Below are 16,686 nucleotides of genomic sequence, written 5' to 3'. Positions count from 1 at the left end.
TGCAAAGTATTTGCAAGACGGATCCGCATCCGGATCCGTCTCACAAATGCTTTGTCACATCCAAATCGGAGGATCCGGCGGGCAGTTTCGATGACGGAACTGCCCGCTGGATCACACTGCCGCAAGTGTGAAAGTAGCCTAAGGTGCTGGTATTCTGAATGGTAACTTAGAATTAGAGAACCTTTGAAGATTCGGTTCGTTTCAGGTTTGTCAAAATTTTTAAAAAATTAAGTTCGGACACAAATCGATTCTACCCGAACCAAAGTAAGAGAGAGACTAGTATGTTACTGTGGGTGTTTCGGCGATATATATGCGTTGTCTGGGGGCACTATCATTACAGAGAGCATCTAATATGCATAGTACGTGTGTGAAGTATTGTAAGCCAGACAATGCACCTCTGGGTTTCTAAGAAAGATATTCAAATTAGCTTTAAGCTAAGATGTGCTCCTTTTGATATATTTTTCTCAGAATCCCAGAGGAACATTGCCTAGCCTACAATAGTCATTCTATTGTGTCTCCTCCTCTCTATTCCAAAGCAGCAGAATCAATTCACTCATCCTTAACTTAGAATATTTTATTGGTGCCTCAAAGTATTTTTCCAGATGTTAACTACGCTGCCCTCTGACAGTGAAAACATTTAGGACATACTTGCCAACTTTTAAGAAGAGACCATGCATCTCCCCGTTGTGCAGATCACAACATCCGGTGACAAGGGGTGCAGCCAATAGCAGGCCGCGACGGTGACCTGCCCCCTTGCATCATGTGTGATGTCACCTGTGACACTAGGGGAGCAAATCACTGTCGCGGCCAGCTATTGGCTGTACCCCTATTGCCAGATGTGGTGTTCTGCACAACGGGGAGATGCTGCGGCGGCTGTGCAGAAATACGGAAGGACGCAGGAGTCAGGGAACAGTAAGTATGTTCTGTATGAGGGACTCTGGCATTTTGGGTTGGGGGGGGGGGGGGAGAGGGGGGTGTCTACCAAATCGGATAACCCCTTTACGCTAAAATTATTTTCTAAATGATATGAATATGACTTAAAGAGTTTGTGCAAGAAAGGGGAGAGTGGTAAATCTTCCCCACTTTACCAGATCTGTCAAAGAAAGAGGACTTACCTGCTTCCCAGTGCTGGCTCCCCGCTACTTCTCCCGACCTCCAATGCTCTACTGAGCTTCTATGTCAACATCTGGTATGACATCGCCGCAACCAATCACTGGATGCGGCAATGAGCGGCTTCCCTTACGTCATGACAAATTGTCACATGACGCAAGTGTATCCAGTCTCTGTCACGACCAGGGTGTGGCTGTGGCAATGTCAAACCGGATGTTGACATTGAGAGAGCCCAGACAAGCATTGCAGACCTGAAGAAAAAGGAAGCGGGGAGCCGATGCCAGAAAGCAGGTAAGTAATTTTTCCTTTACAGGCCCCCCCCCCCTCCCCCAGTAAAACTAAAAGCTGTAGAAGACAAACTGATGGCGATTATTAATAAAGAACAATGTCTTTGGTCCTACATAAGTAAAATGCAATCTAATATATAAAGCTGTGTGTATGTATGCATGTTCGCTTAAGGAATCCGCACCATCGCACTTAGGCCTCATGCACACGACCGTTGAGTGCATCCGTGGCCGTTGTGCCGCGTTCCGTTTTTTTTCGCGGACCCGTTGACTTTCAATAGGTCCGTGGAAAAATCGGAAAATGCACCGTTTTGCAGCAGAGACCGTGATCAGTGTATCCTGTCCGTCAAAAAAATATGACCTGTCCTATTTTTTTGACGGACAACGGTTCACGGACCCATTCAAGTCAATGGGTCCGTGAAAGAACACAGATGCCCAGAAGATTGGCATCCGTGTCCGTAGGTTAGTTTTTAATACAGACGGATCCGAAGATCCGTCTGCATAAAAGCTTTTTCATAGCTGAGTTTTCACTTCGTGAAAACTCAGAACCGACAGTATATTCTAACACAGAGGCGTTCCCATGGTGATGGGGACGCTTCAGGTTAGAATATACTAAAAGAACTGTGTACATGACTGCCCCCTGCTGCCTGGCAGGTGCTGCCAGGCAGCAGCCCCCCCCCCCCCCTGTAGTTAAGACATTGGTGGCCAGTGGGCCCCCCTCCCTCCCCTGTAGTTAACTTGTTGGTGGCCAATGGGCCTTCTCCCCTCCCTCCCCCTCCTAATTAAAATCTCCCCCCTATCATTGGTGGCAGCGGAGTGTACCGATCGGAGTCCCAGTTTAATCGCTGGGGCTCAGATCGGTAACCATAGCAACCAGGACGCTACTGCAGTCCCGGTTGCCATGATGGTTACTTAGCAATTTGTAGAACCATTATACTTACCTGCCTGCGAGCTGCGATGTCTGCGTCCGGCCGGGAGCTCCTCCTACTGGTAAGTGACATGACCTGTCACTTACCAGTAGGAGGAGCTCCCGGCCGGACGCAGACATCACAGCTCGCAGGCAGGTAAGTATAATGGTTCTACAAATTGCTAAGTAACCATGGCAACCGGGACTGCAGTAGCGTCCTGGTTGCCATGGTTACCGATCGGAGCCCCAGCGATTAAACTGGGACTCCGATTGGTACACTCCGCTGCCACCAATGATAGGGGGGAGATTTTAATTAGGAGGGGGAGGGAGGGGAGAAGGCCCACTGGCCACCAACGAGTTAACTACAGGGGAGAGAGGGGGGGTCCAGTGGCCACCGACGAGTTAACTACAGGGGAGGGAGGGGGGGCCCACTGGCGACCAACGAGTTAACTACAGGGGAGGGAGGAAGGGGGGCCCACTGGCCACCAATGAGTTAACTACAGGGGAGGGAGGGGGGGGGCAGGCCGCACTGGCCACCAATGTGTTAACTACAGGGGGGGGGGGGCTGCCCCCTGCTGCCTGGCAGCACCTGCCAGGCAGCAGGGGGCAGTCATGTACACAGTTCTTTTAGTATATTCTAACCTGAAGCATCCCCATCACCATGGGAACGCATCTGTGTTAGAATATACTGTCTGATTTGAGTTTCACGATGTAACTCAAATCCGACGGTATATTCTAACATAGAGGCGTTCCCATGGTGATGGGGACGCTTCAAGTTAAAATATACCATCGGATTGAAGAAAACTCCGATCCTATGGTATATTAACTCCTGACTTTACATTGAAAGTCAATGGGGGACGGATCCGTTTGAAATTGCACCATATTGTGTCAACGTCAAACGGATCCGTCCCCATTGACTTGCATTGTAATTCAGGACGGATCCGTTTGGCTCCGCACGGCCAGGCGGACACCAAAACGACTTTTTTTTCATGTCCGTGGATCCTCCAAAAATCAAGGAAGACCCACGGACGAAAAAACGGTCACGGATCGCAAAAAAATACGGTCGTGTGCATGAGGCCTTACAATCACAAAATTTGGCACACAGGTACATCAGGTGTCCGGGAAGGTTTTAGACCAGGTCTCTAGCACGTACAGTTCCTGAGATATTCCAAAAAAATGCATTAGCCAATAGAAGCCCATCATACACACGGTCAGAACTCCCTTATCAGCCAATAAAAACCTGGTCACATGACCCTTATCAGCCAATAGAAGCTTGCAGGTCATTAGTCTCCACATACATACAGTTTTACACCAGGTTTCTATAACAATCCAGCCATTTTTCTTCACTGCTGTAGGTCAGCTTTAAAGGGGCAGGGTGCTGTGCAGATCACAGTAAAGGGGGCAGGTAGGGTGGCCATTAAGACCACCCTCAAAAGACATATTTACGGAACTCACTGTTAAAGGGGCAGGCTGCTGTGAAGGTCAAAGTTAAGGGGGCGGGCTGCTGTGGAGGTCCCATTTTAAGGAGACTGAGCACTGGGGGGGGGGGGGGTCAGTGTTAAGGGGTGGGGGGCTGTGGAGGTCACTGTTAAGTTAGAGGGTTACTGTAGATGTCACTGTTATTGTGGATACTGTAATATCTTTTAACAACACACACAAACATTAAAGGAAATAGATGAAATATACCAGTGCGAAGCCGGGTCCTTCTGCTAGTAATAAATAAAATGTCCCCAAAGGGGTCTGTAACCTGTGATTACCTTCTAAAGGATACAAGGCCAGTTTTGATAAATGAGGCCAAGCGTGATCTGATTTTCTACTTGCAGAAATATTGTTCTGCTGCAGAAATGACTGCAATATCTCCTGCCGTAATCTGTGCCACTAGTGAAGTCGTTTTCTCAGCATCTCATGACACGGACAGAGATTGCACGCTGAAAAAGTGGCAGCTGTCATCAAGAAGCGACTGACAAGTGTGATGACTGGCTCGGTTGTTACGGTCATGAAAAAAAATTCTGCCAATAAAGAAAAATACCTATGTCACTCAGAGCAACTCCTCAAAACAGGCTCTCCTCCTTCACCGGCCGGTCACACATGCAGATATTTTTTTATGCAGTTTTTGAAGCAGTGGATTCATTAAACAGGAGAAGGTAGCACAGAACCCGTCCTAAACACCTTCTCTTCTTCACCCTTAGGGCTCATTCAGATGACTGTATGAATGGGTCCGCATCCGCTCCGCAAAACTACAGAATGGGTGCAGACCTTCATTTCAATGGGGCAGCAAAAGATGCGGACAGCACTCCATGAGCTGTCCGCATCCGTAGTTTTGTTCCGCTGCCCCGCAAAAAAAAGATAGAGCAAGTCCTAGTCCACCTTCCCCACCACAGGGGAAAAAAGCGCATGTAAAAAAACCTCTGCGTCCCCAGATTTTTACAGCTGTGTCTTCTACAGTGCAAAGCTAGATCCAGAGATCTCCCCATTCATTGCTCCAATTGATAGATTACCTTCAAGCCTGGCAGCTCAAGGGTGTGTCCTTTCTGCTGCAGCTCTTCCCCTGCGAGTGCCACAGCGTCCAACAGAACATATGGCTGGTGGCAGTTGAAGATTTAAACTGAACACGTTCGACCAGCTCAGTGAGATGGTCAAAAAAATAAAGAAAATAAACAGCAGGTGGCGCTATACATATACATTTTATTGATTAGCTCACTGGCTATACTGCAATCACAAAATATGTAGAACATGCTTCGTGACACAACCTGTATAATGGATTACTATTTAATTTCCATATTTTAAAGGGGATGTCCAGCTTTTTGGCCTTATTTTTAGCAGTCAAGCCCAGGCTGCTGTGGTTTTTGAAAAAAATAAATAAAAAATTCATGCTTATCTGCTCCCTGCCCCTCCTTTTGGATTCCAAGACTTTTTTCAGTGGTCTTCCAGTCTCCATCCTGTAAATTTGTGGATGGGTGGGATCACATGCACCGCTGCAGGCAATGACTAGCCTCAGCGGTGACGCGTCCCTCAGCATGTTACTGCTGAAACATGGGCTAATTAGCCTCTAGGAGCGGGGGTGGGGGGAGCCTTGAACCTAGAAGCTCTGTTTGCCCACCTCTTTTCACGCCCTTCTTCTCTTGATTGACAGGGCCAGGCAGCGCTGCTCTCCTCCCGCCGTGTCTGCAGTGTAAATCTCGCGCTGTTCAGTATTCGGCGCAGGCGCAGAGAGGGAGGGACGCTCGGCAGCTGCTGGCTTCCTCACTGAGATTTACACTGCAGACACGGCCGGCGGGAGGAGAACAGCGCGGGCTAGCCCTGTCAATCAAGAGAAGAAGGGCATGAAAGAGGTGGGCAAACGGAGCCTCTAGGTCTAGGAGCAGGTTCAAGCCCCCCCCCCTGCTCCTAGGGGGTAATTAGCATATTATAAAAGTTAGTTTTTCCTCACTAAAGGCTTTAGGCAGTGAGATGGCACTAATATAGTTATGTTCAGCTGACATTAGCCCATTTTTCAGGTGACAGAAACCCTTTAAACTCCAAAAAGCTGGACATCCCCTTTAACCACTTACCGTCACGCTAACGCCGAAAGGAGTCATTTCTGCGGCGCTCCCAGGTCACACTAACGCCAATAGGCGTCATCTCGCGTGATCCGAGATTTCCTGTGAACGCGCGCACACAGGAACGGAAGGTAAGAGAGTTGATCTCCAGCCTGCCAACGGCGATCGTTCGCTGGCAGGCTGGAGATGTGTTTTTTTTAACCCCTAACAGGTATATTAGACGCTGTTTTGATAACAGCGTCTAATATACCTGCTACCTGGTCCTCTGGTGGTCCCCTTTGTTTGGATCGACCACCAGAGGACACAGGTAGCTCAGTAAAGTAGCACCAAGCACCACTACACTACACTACACCCCCCCCCCCCGTCACTTATTAACCCCTTATTAGCCCCTGATCACCCCATATAGACTCCCTGATCACCCCCCTGTCATTGATTACCCCCCTGTAAAGCTCCATTCAGACGTCCGCATGATTTTTACGGATCCACTGATAGATGGATCGGATCCGCAAAACGCATCCGGACGTCTGAATGAAGCCTTACAGGGGCGTGATCAATGACTGTGGTGATCACCCCATATAGACTCCCTGATCACCCCCCTGTCATTGATTACCCCCCTGTAAAGCTCCATTCAGATGTCCGCATGATTTTTACGGATCCACTGATAGATGGATCGGATCCGCAAAACGCATCCGGACGTCTGAATGAAGCCTTACAAGGGCGTGATCAATGACTGTGGTGATCACCCCATATAGACTCCCTGATCACCCCCCTGTCATTGATTACCCCCCGTCATTGATCAACCCCCTGTAAAGCTCCATTCAGATGTCCGCATGATTTTTACGGATCCACTGATAGATGGATCGGATCCGCAAAACGCATCCGGACGTCTGAATGAAGCCTTACAGGGGCATGATCAATGACTGTGGTGATCACCCCATATAGACTCCCTGATCACCCCCCTGTAAAGCTCCATTCAGATGTCCGCATGATTTTTACGGATGCACTGATAGATGGATCGGATCCGCAAAACGCATCCGGACGTCTGAATGAAGCCTTACAGGGGCGTGATCAATGACTCTGGTGATCACCCCATATAGACTCCCTGATCACCCCCCTGTCATTGATTACCCCCCTGTAAAGCTCCATTCAGATGTCCGCATGATTTTTACGGATGCACTGATAGATGGATCGGATCCGCAAAACGCATCCGGACGTCTGAATGAAGCCTTACAGGGGCATGATCAATGACTGTGGTGATCACCCCATATAGACTCCCTGATCACCCCCCTGTCATTGATCACCCCCCCTGTCATTGATCACCCCCCCTGTCATTGATCACCCCCCTGTAAGGCTCCATTCAGACATTTTTTTGGCCCAAGTTAGCGGAATTATTATTTTTTTTTTCTTACAAAGTCTCATATTCCACTAACTTGTGTCAAAAAATAAAATCTCACATGAACTCACCATACCCCTCACGGAAACCAAAGGCGTAAAATTTTTTAGACATTTATATTCCAGACTTCTTCTCACGCTTTAGGGCCCCTAGAATGCCAGGGCAGTATAAATACCCCACATGTGACCCCATTTCGGAAAGAAGACACCCCCAGGTATTCCGTGAGGGGCATATTGAGTCCATGAAAGATTTAAATTTTTGTCCCAAGTTAGCGGAACGGGAGACTTAGTGAGAAAAAAAATAAAAATATCAATTTCCGCTAACTTGTGCCAAAAAAAAATAATTTCTATGAACTCGCCATGCCCCTCATTGAATACCTTGGGGTGTCTTCTTTCCAAAATGGGGTCACATGTGGGGTATTTATACTGCCCTGGCATTCTAGGGGCCCCAAAGCGTGAGAAGAAGTCTGGTATCCATATGTCTAAAAATGCCCTCCTAAAAGGAATTTGGGCACCTTTGCGCATCTAGGCTTCAAAAAAGTGTCACACATCTGGTATCGCCGTACTCAGGAGAAGTTGGGGAATGTGTTTTGGGGTGTCATTTTACATATACCCATGCTGGGTGAGAGAAATATCTTGGTCAAATGCCAACTTTGTATAAAAAAAAATGGGAAAAGTTGTCTTTTGCCAAGATATTTCTCTCACCCAGCAAGGGTATATGTAAAATGACACCCCAAAACACATTCCCCAACTTCTCCTGAATACGGCGATACCACATGTGTGACACTTTTTTGCAGCCTAGGTGGGCAAAGGGGCCCATATTCCAAAGAGCACCTTTAGGATTTCACAGGTCATTTACCTACTTACCACACATTAGGGCCCCTGGAAAATGCCAGGGCAGTATAACTACCCCACAAGTGACCCCATTTTGGAAAGAAGACACCCTAAGGTATTCCGTGAGGGGCATGGCGAGTTCCTAGAATTTTTTATTTTTTGTCCCAAGTTAGTGGAAAATGCTGATTTTTATTTTTTTTTTTTTTTCATACAAAGTCTCATATTCCACTAACTTGTGACAAAAAATAAAACCTTCCATGAACTCACTATGCCCATCAACGAATACCTTGGGGTCTCTTCTTTCCAAAATGGGGTCACTTGTGGGGTAGTTATACTGCCCTGGCATTCTAGGGGCCCAAATGTGTGGTAAGGAGTTTGAAATCAAATTCTGTAAAAAATGACCTGTGAAATCCGAAAGGTGCTCTTTGGAATATGGGCCCCTTTGCCCACCTAGGCTGCAAAAAAGTGTCACACATCTGGTATTCCCGTACTCAGGAGAAGGTGGGGAATGTGTTTTGGGGTGTCATTTTACATATACCCCTGCTGGGTGAGAGAAATATCTTGGCAAAAGACAACTTTTCCCATTTTTTTATACAAAGTTGGCATTTGACCAAGATATTTATCTCACCCAGCATGGGTATATGTAAAAAGACACCCCAAAACACATTCCTCAACTTCTCCTGAGTACGGCGATACCAGATGTGTGACACTTTTTTGCAGCCTAGGTGGGCAAAGAGGCCCATATTCCAAAGAGCACCTTTCGGATTTCACAGGTCATTTTTTACAGAATTTGATTTCAAACTCCTTACCACACATTCGGGCCCCTAGAATGCCAGGGCAGTATAACTACCCCACAAGTGACCCCATTTTGGAAAGAAGAGACCCCAAGGTATTCGCTGATGGGCATAGTGAGTTCATGGAAGTTTTTATTTTTGTCACAAGTTACTGGAATATGAGACTTTGTATGAAAAAAATAAAAAATAAAATAATCATCATTTTCCACTAACTTGTGACAAAAAATAAAAAGTTCTATGAACTCACTATGCCCATCAGCGAATACCTTAGGGTGTGTACTTTCCGAAATGGGGTCATTTGTGGGGTGTTTGTACTGTCTGGGCATTGTAGAACCTCAGGAAACATGACAGGTGCTCAGAAAGTCAGAGCTGCTTCAAAAAGCGGAAATTCACATTTTTGTACCATAGTTTGTAAACGCTATAACTTTTACCCAAACCATTTTTTTTTTACCCAAACATTTTTTTTTTATCAAAGACATGTAGAACTATAAATTTAGAACAAAATTTCTATATGGATCTCGTTTTTTTTGCAAAATTTTACAACTGAAAGTGAAAAATGTCATTTTTTTGCAAAAAAAATCGTTAAATTTCGATTAATAACAAAAAAAGTAAAAATGTCAGCAGCAATGAAATACCACCAAATGAAAGCTCTATTAGTGAGAAGAAAAGGAGGTAAAATTCATTTGGGTGGTAAGTTGCATGACCGAGCAATAAACGGTGAAAGTAGTGTAGTGCAGAATTGTAAAAAAGGGCCTGGTCTTTAGGGGGGTATAAACCTGTGGTCCTTAAGTGGTTAAAATGTATTACCAATCTCGTATGCTAAGGCGCTATGATAGAGGTCATTCCAACTAGGGATGAGCGAACCTGAATTTTTACAGGCTCGGGTTGTGTGGAAATTCCATTATGGATTCCCTTATAACGGAATATAGGGGAATTCAATGACTGAATGCAAAACGGAAAACTTTAAGAGGCATTCCGTTTTGATCCGTTATAATAGGATTCTATTGCCAAGAATAACGGATCCGTCTGGTTTCAGTTATGCAGGACAAAAAAATGAAGTTCTGCATAACGGAAACCAGACGGATCAGTTATGCTTGGCAATGGAATCCTATTAGAACGGATCAAAACGGAATGCCTCTTAGGTTACTTTCACACTAGCGTTTTTGCTGGATCCGGCAGGGTTCAGCAAAAACGCTTCCGTTACTGATAATACAACCGTCTGCATCCGTTATGAACAGATCCGGTTGTATTATCTTTAACATACCCAAGACGGATCCGTCATGAACTCCATTGAAAATCAATGGGGGATGGATCAGTTCTCTATTGTGTCCGAGAAAACGGATGCGTCCCCCTTGACTTGGATTGTGTGTCATGCCGGATCAGTCTTGCTCCGCATCTCAGGACGGAAAGCAAACTGCAGCATGCTGTGGTTTGCTCTCCGGTATGAGAACGGCACGGAATGCATTTTGGAGCGTTCCGATCTGTTCAGTTACGTTTGGTCCCCATTGACAATGAATGGGGACAAAGCGAAAGCGTTTTTTTCCAGTATTGAGACCCTATGACTGATCTCAATACCGTAAAATTGAAACGCTAGTGTGAAAGTAGCCTTAAAGGCTTCCGTTTTTGCATTCCGTCTACGAGTTCAGTTATATTCCGTTATAACGGACTCCATAACGAGTTTCTACACCACCCGACCCTGTAAAGTTCGGGTTCCCTCATCCCTAATTCCAACACATTGTGTGCTCTGACATATGCAGGTAGATCTGTGTCCTTCCCAACTCCCCCATGCCCACTGACTGTATGGGGGTTTCCCAGTCACCGATCATTTCTCTGGAAAGCCTTTTGACGCAATCAAAGGGGGTGATACCCCACTGACCATGTTGCGGTAAATATTGACTGCAGCAATCAATAGGTTAAATGGCCAGGATGAAAGTCATATGGACGACTGTTTAATTCTCTCATTCCCTCTCTCTCAAAGTAATAAAACAGTAAGTGATTTAATATAGATAAATTTAGCAATAAGCTACACAACCCAAAGTCTTTGTGAAACATTATGCAAATCCGATGAGAATGTAAATGGTATCATTTGCTTTAATTACATTTGCCAAGCAGTGAATGCCGTCACCTGATGGCGGCAGATGACTTCTCACGAGCCGACCTGCTCATCGGAAACCCCTCCCCAGACTGGAGTAACATAGCAGAGGTGACGGCTGAACATTACATGTTGAGGAGCCAGCTCAGGCCTGTTTCACGCTTGCGTTTCAGCTTCCGGTTTTGAGATTCGGCAGAGGATCTCTAAACTGGACCAAAACAGTTCTGTTTGATGTTAGCACATCCGGAGGCATCCTTCCCATTAGGTCGCTTTCACACGACCGTATATTTTTTTGTGCAAATCATGGATACTGGCTGTGTGTGTTCCGCAGTTTGCGGACCGCACGTGGCCGCAACTATAATAGAAAATGCCTAGTCTTCTCCATGATTGCGGACAACGTTAGGACACGCTCTATCTTTTTTGTGGGGCCGCATACGGAACCACAGATGTGGACAGAACACCGTGTGCTGTCCGCATCTTTTGCAGCCCCACTGAAATGAACGGCTCTGCACTCGTTCCACAAAATTGCGGAACAGATGCGGACTCCTTCATACAGCGGACTGAATGAGCCCTCAGGATGTGGTATTGTTACATTAAAATGGAACAAACCGGATCCAGCACTAAAATCATTGTACATCAATGGGCGACGGATCTGGCATCATTGACTTAAATTGATTTTGCTACCGAATACAGTTTGTTCAGTTTTGTGGACCAGACACTATACTGCAGCTTGCAGCGGTTTTGTGTCCGGTCAAAAAACATAACAAAACGGAACGTAATACATCCGGATCAGTTTTGTCCCCATTGACAATGAATGGGGACAAAATGGAATAGTTTGGGCCTGGTTTTGGAGGTCCTCTGCCAGATCTCAAAACCGGAATACCACAATAGAAGTGTGAAACAATGACAGGTTAGACAATCGCAGTCTACCGTACATTCTTGTCTTGTGCAGTCAGACTGTTAAGCTGGTCATACACATTATGTTGGTCGATCCCACAGAGTTCGTTGTGAGTGGTTAAACAAATGTCTATGGGAGTCTCCCTCAATGGAAGATGATGGGGATAGAAGAAACGATAAGATTGGATCTCAACTGACCAGTCCTTTTGTTCTCCAGACAGGCCTCTGCCTGAGGAGTCCGTCAGCAGCTTCCTTCCCCTCTTCTTACTGAGAACACATTCTTACCACAGGCATGTGTAATGAGTGGACCGAGAGGGATAGCGGCCAGCCTTTAACAAGTTGGCCCAGAAAGGACATTCATCACCTGAAGTAGATCCATAGGGTAGGTGATGTGTCTAATTGGCAGAGGCCCCACTGATAGGACCCCCACACTTACTAGAATGAGGTTCTCTCTGGTTCCTTCTCACTACATACCCAGGGTGAGTTTGAATGAAGTGGTGGTCATAAATACGCACTGGCAAACCATCAGTGTCTATAGGGGTGGTGGAAACCATGCTCTCAGCCTCCATCAACCCAAGGACATGAGTGGGTCAGGAGGGCATATGGAGGACCACCGCTTCCTTCAAACTCCTCCTCACTGCGGCTGTGTAGCGAGGTGGAACAGGGTGCTTGAAGTCAATGTTCTAGTGATTGATGAGGATCCCAGGGGTGGTTTATCCTGTGGATTGGTGATACACGTTCTCTGTGGGATAATACTTTTACATTCTAGTAGTTCTGTAAAAAAAAAACAAAAAAAACACAACAACATTCACATCAGATTGCAGCCAGCCAACTTTCTGATAAACATACTTGCTCAAGTCATCTCAGATGTTTATTTCAACCAATGGCAGTGGCTGATCTTAGGCCTCATTCACAATGCTGTGAAAATCTGACAGAATTTTTTTTTATTGCCAAAATCCCCAGAACTCACTGTTACAATGCTATTAAATTTCTTTATTTCACAGCATATACCAGGATGTGTTTTGGCCCGTCCCAAGCCTTTCTGAACCGTTATTAGCTATTGAAAAAAGCTTGGGACTGGCCAAAACACGTCCTGATACATCCTATGAAATAAAGAAAATTAATAGCATCATAATTAAAAAAATTTAACCACCGTCACACAGCTGTTTCCAGAACCATTGCAGTCTATAGGGCTCTTCACATGGCCATTTTTTTTTTTCAACAGCCAGTAAATATATCAGCTGTCAAAAACCCTTTCAGGGTTTAAAATAAAAATAAAAAAATACTTACCTCTACCCCCTAGCTCACGCCGGGACACTTGCTCCTCACTGGATGCAGCAGGACCTGTGCTCCCAGCATGATGTCACATGATCACAATGAGAGAGTCGGGTCCTGCTGTCTTCCATGAAGAGTGAGTGTACCTGTGAGTGCAAGTGGCTAAGGTGGGTGGGTATGTATGTATGTATGTATGTATGTATGTATGTATGTATGTATGTATGTATGTATGTATATATATATATATATATATATATATATATATATATAAAAATATATATAAAAATATATATATATAAATATATAAATAAACTTAGGGCATATATGCTTCCACGGGCACATATGCTATTGAGGGCACTATGGGGGCATACATGCTAAAGGAGGCACTATAGGAGGCCATTTAAATTAATGGGGGCACTATTGGGGCCATTTACAATAATACTGGGGCACTATTGAAACTCAACAAATTTCAAAAGCTGTTTTTAACGTTCATTAAAAACTGATACAAAACGGCCATTAAAAACGGATATACAGCCAGAAAATGGATGCACACACTGATGCAAAATGGCCAGTGAAAATATCATGACACCTGGCTCTGCCAATCAAAGTGCAGAGGGCGCGCCAGTTGCAGAGTGTGCAAAGCCTTTTAGGTGCTCCTAGAGGCTTATCTGCATATACTAAAACATAATTTTTCTCAGCAGTGAGGGCACATACGAACATGGGACCACAGATGTCTTCAGCTGCCAAGTGCACATGCAGAAGATCAGCCAGTTTCATAGGTACAGATGCCCTTTAAAAGGGGTTTTTTCTATGAGAGAAAGTGATGGCGTATCACTCTTAATAGGTGGGGTCCGACTACCAGGATCCCAGCATATCCAGAAAATATTGAGGCTGCAGCAATGGTTGAGCACAAGGCAACACCCCACTACCCCCTTCAAGGGCATCAGCACAGCAAGCACCATCCAAGTGAGCAAAATTATAATAAAACAAGTAATCAGGTAACGGTGGAATCAATGACATCATGAGACAGTGAAGATTTATTTCTGTAAGCCGTAATACTACCTATAGAAATTTATTTGATAGACAGAATAAATGCCCTGTAACGGCTGGGGATAGACAATGTGATTTTCTGAAGTATAATATGTGCAGCAACATTACTGACATTCTGCTCATACTATACATGCTAGGGAATAGATTTCACATGGGAACCAGTGGAATTCCAGAAGTTTAGAGGATGCAGAAAAGAGACATGATCTCTGCCCTCCTGTAAGTAGATTGCTGGTAAAAGTCATGTAATGGTTTCAAGTGATCTGTATATAGTAGGGATGTCCCGATACCATTTTTTTTTAAGACAGAGTACGAGTACCAATACTTTTATTTAAGTACTCACCGATACCAATTATCGATACCAATTATAACAGTTTTATGTAGTTTTGCAACAGCTGGAGGCACACTGGTTTGGAAACACTGGCTTATAAGGAGGGGAATGGGCATATGAAGGGAGAGAATGGGCATATGCCATTGTTTCCCAACCAGCGTGCCTCCAGCTGTTGCAAAACTAGAACTCCCAGCATGCCCGGACAGCCTTTGGGTGTGCGGGCATGCTGGGAGGTGTAGTTTTGCAACAGCGCTGGAGGCACACTGGTTGGGGATCACTATTATATGCCCCCCCCCCCACACACACACCTTTTTTCATTATTCACTTTTTGTCTGTCTGTTTCTAAAAAGAAATTGAGAGAAACTAACTGAATTTCTTCTCCATTTCATGCACCACCATACCCACCTGGCCTGCTGCAATCCTTCCCATGCAGATGACTAGAGTACTGGGAGGAAGTGGCTTTAACTTCATCCCAGTGCTAGGCAACCGCATGGGACAAAAAACACCGCCGCCCAGAAGTCCCGCCCCCACGCCGATCAGCTGGGACACGCTGCCGTCCCCACGCTGATCGGCTTGGAGCACCTCCGCCGCCCAGAAGAGAAGATAAGGCCACGTCGCCGCCCTGAAGAAGATGGGACACTCCGCCGATCTGGGCCATGAGGTATCGGCGACATTTGCATGAGTACAAGTACTCGTGAAATTGTCCAGTATCGGCCCAGATACCGATACTGGTATTGAGACATCCCTAGTATATAGGGTAATTCATGATATATAAACTGAGCACGGATGGCAAAAAATAAGTGTAATGTACAAAATTAACAAAAAAAGAAACGTAAAAAAAAAAAAAGGAGAGTTATTCCCCCAGTGCACTTGTCTCGGAGAGTCTACAAGTCAGTATTAAAGATCTGGAAATACAGATTTTGTTGTATATTAAGCCAAACATGAGAAGTATTACTAGTCCTCAGGTGTACACTCCACCTTTACCCACCTACATGAACACAGTGTCGAAAAGGTAAAATTTTGCTGTCGGCATCAAACCCTAAAGACCCCCTGAAGAGGTCGTCAGCATAAAAAACAAGGCATTGTGCAAATGAACAAACTTTTCAACATGTAGGCACACCGTGTGAACTGGAAGATATGCATCCTGTAGGACACAAACATTTCGCTTTAAGACAGAAATTGTATTATTTCACTTTCCACATTCTTTACTACAGTTACCCGTTCAGATATATATAGCGACAAGTCTCCACTTCTAAAAGTATTAAAACACCAAGCGATTCCTCCCACAGTCTGTACGGAATGTACAAATACATCTGAAGATGTGTTGCCTTTTAATTGGATCTCATCTCTGCTTCTATAGAAACATATTTTCTTCATACAAACTACAATACTAATTGCAACCGCGAAGATCAATGGTTTCATGGTAACTCCCAAAATATTATATTTTAGAGGATTGTATACTGGGGTTTGTTTGCATTGGCGCTGTTATTTTCATTTGTTCTGCTCAGTCAAAAAAACATTGGTGGTGTCTTATCTACCCGATGGACCTCCTTGACTACAATGGGTCCGTTGGATATTCCTCATGTCGTCATTTTACTATTATAAATGAGGAGACTGGAAATCAATATGCTGACCATTGTGGCTCCGCAGGTTCCCGACAGCCCTAAATAGCTAAACCACTGTTATACTGTGATTACCCCATCCCATAGAGATGAAATGTGTACTGTAAGATCCAGGAAGTACTTGTGCCAACAGATATGCCAAGGTTTTCACAAAAGTGTCCAAAAATGCCTAAACGACAGATGATTTGATGCATGTTGAATGTTAATTAAAAAAAATAAGAGGGGGATGCTGCATAGAGGGACACTCGGGTGTCTGGGACAAGTTGGTGACAACAAAGCTCTAAGGCTTACGACCCAAAAGGTGCAGCTGGTCACACACACACTGATGTCACAGTACAGGAACAAATTGATGGAACTGCTGTTTCCTCTCCGCTTTGGATGGCAGGGCTAGACATTATGATGCTTTCACTACCTGGCTCTGTCAATCAAAGTGCAGAGGGCCATGACAGTTGCAGAGAGAGCAGAGCCTCTAGGTGTAACAGCAACGCCCCCGTTGCTCCTAGAAGCTCATTTGCATATACTACAACTTCACTTTTTCTCAGCAATGTGGGCACATATAAAC

The 16,686-nt window shown here is 45.2% G+C and overlaps 1 protein-coding gene across 4 annotated transcripts in view; it reads right to left on the bottom strand.

Moving 5' to 3' along the window:
* Window positions 1-16,686, bottom strand: part of OSBPL3 (oxysterol binding protein like 3) — a 254,094-nt gene that overhangs the window by 100,239 nt on the left and 137,169 nt on the right. The gene's annotated exons all lie outside the window — the stretch shown is intronic.

This window comes from Bufo bufo, chromosome 5, assembly GCF_905171765.1.
Source record: "Bufo bufo chromosome 5, aBufBuf1.1, whole genome shotgun sequence".
NCBI lineage: Eukaryota > Metazoa > Chordata > Amphibia > Anura > Bufonidae > Bufo > Bufo bufo.
Note: the sequence above shows the minus strand (reverse complement) of the source record. Positions and strands in the feature narration are given on the sequence as shown.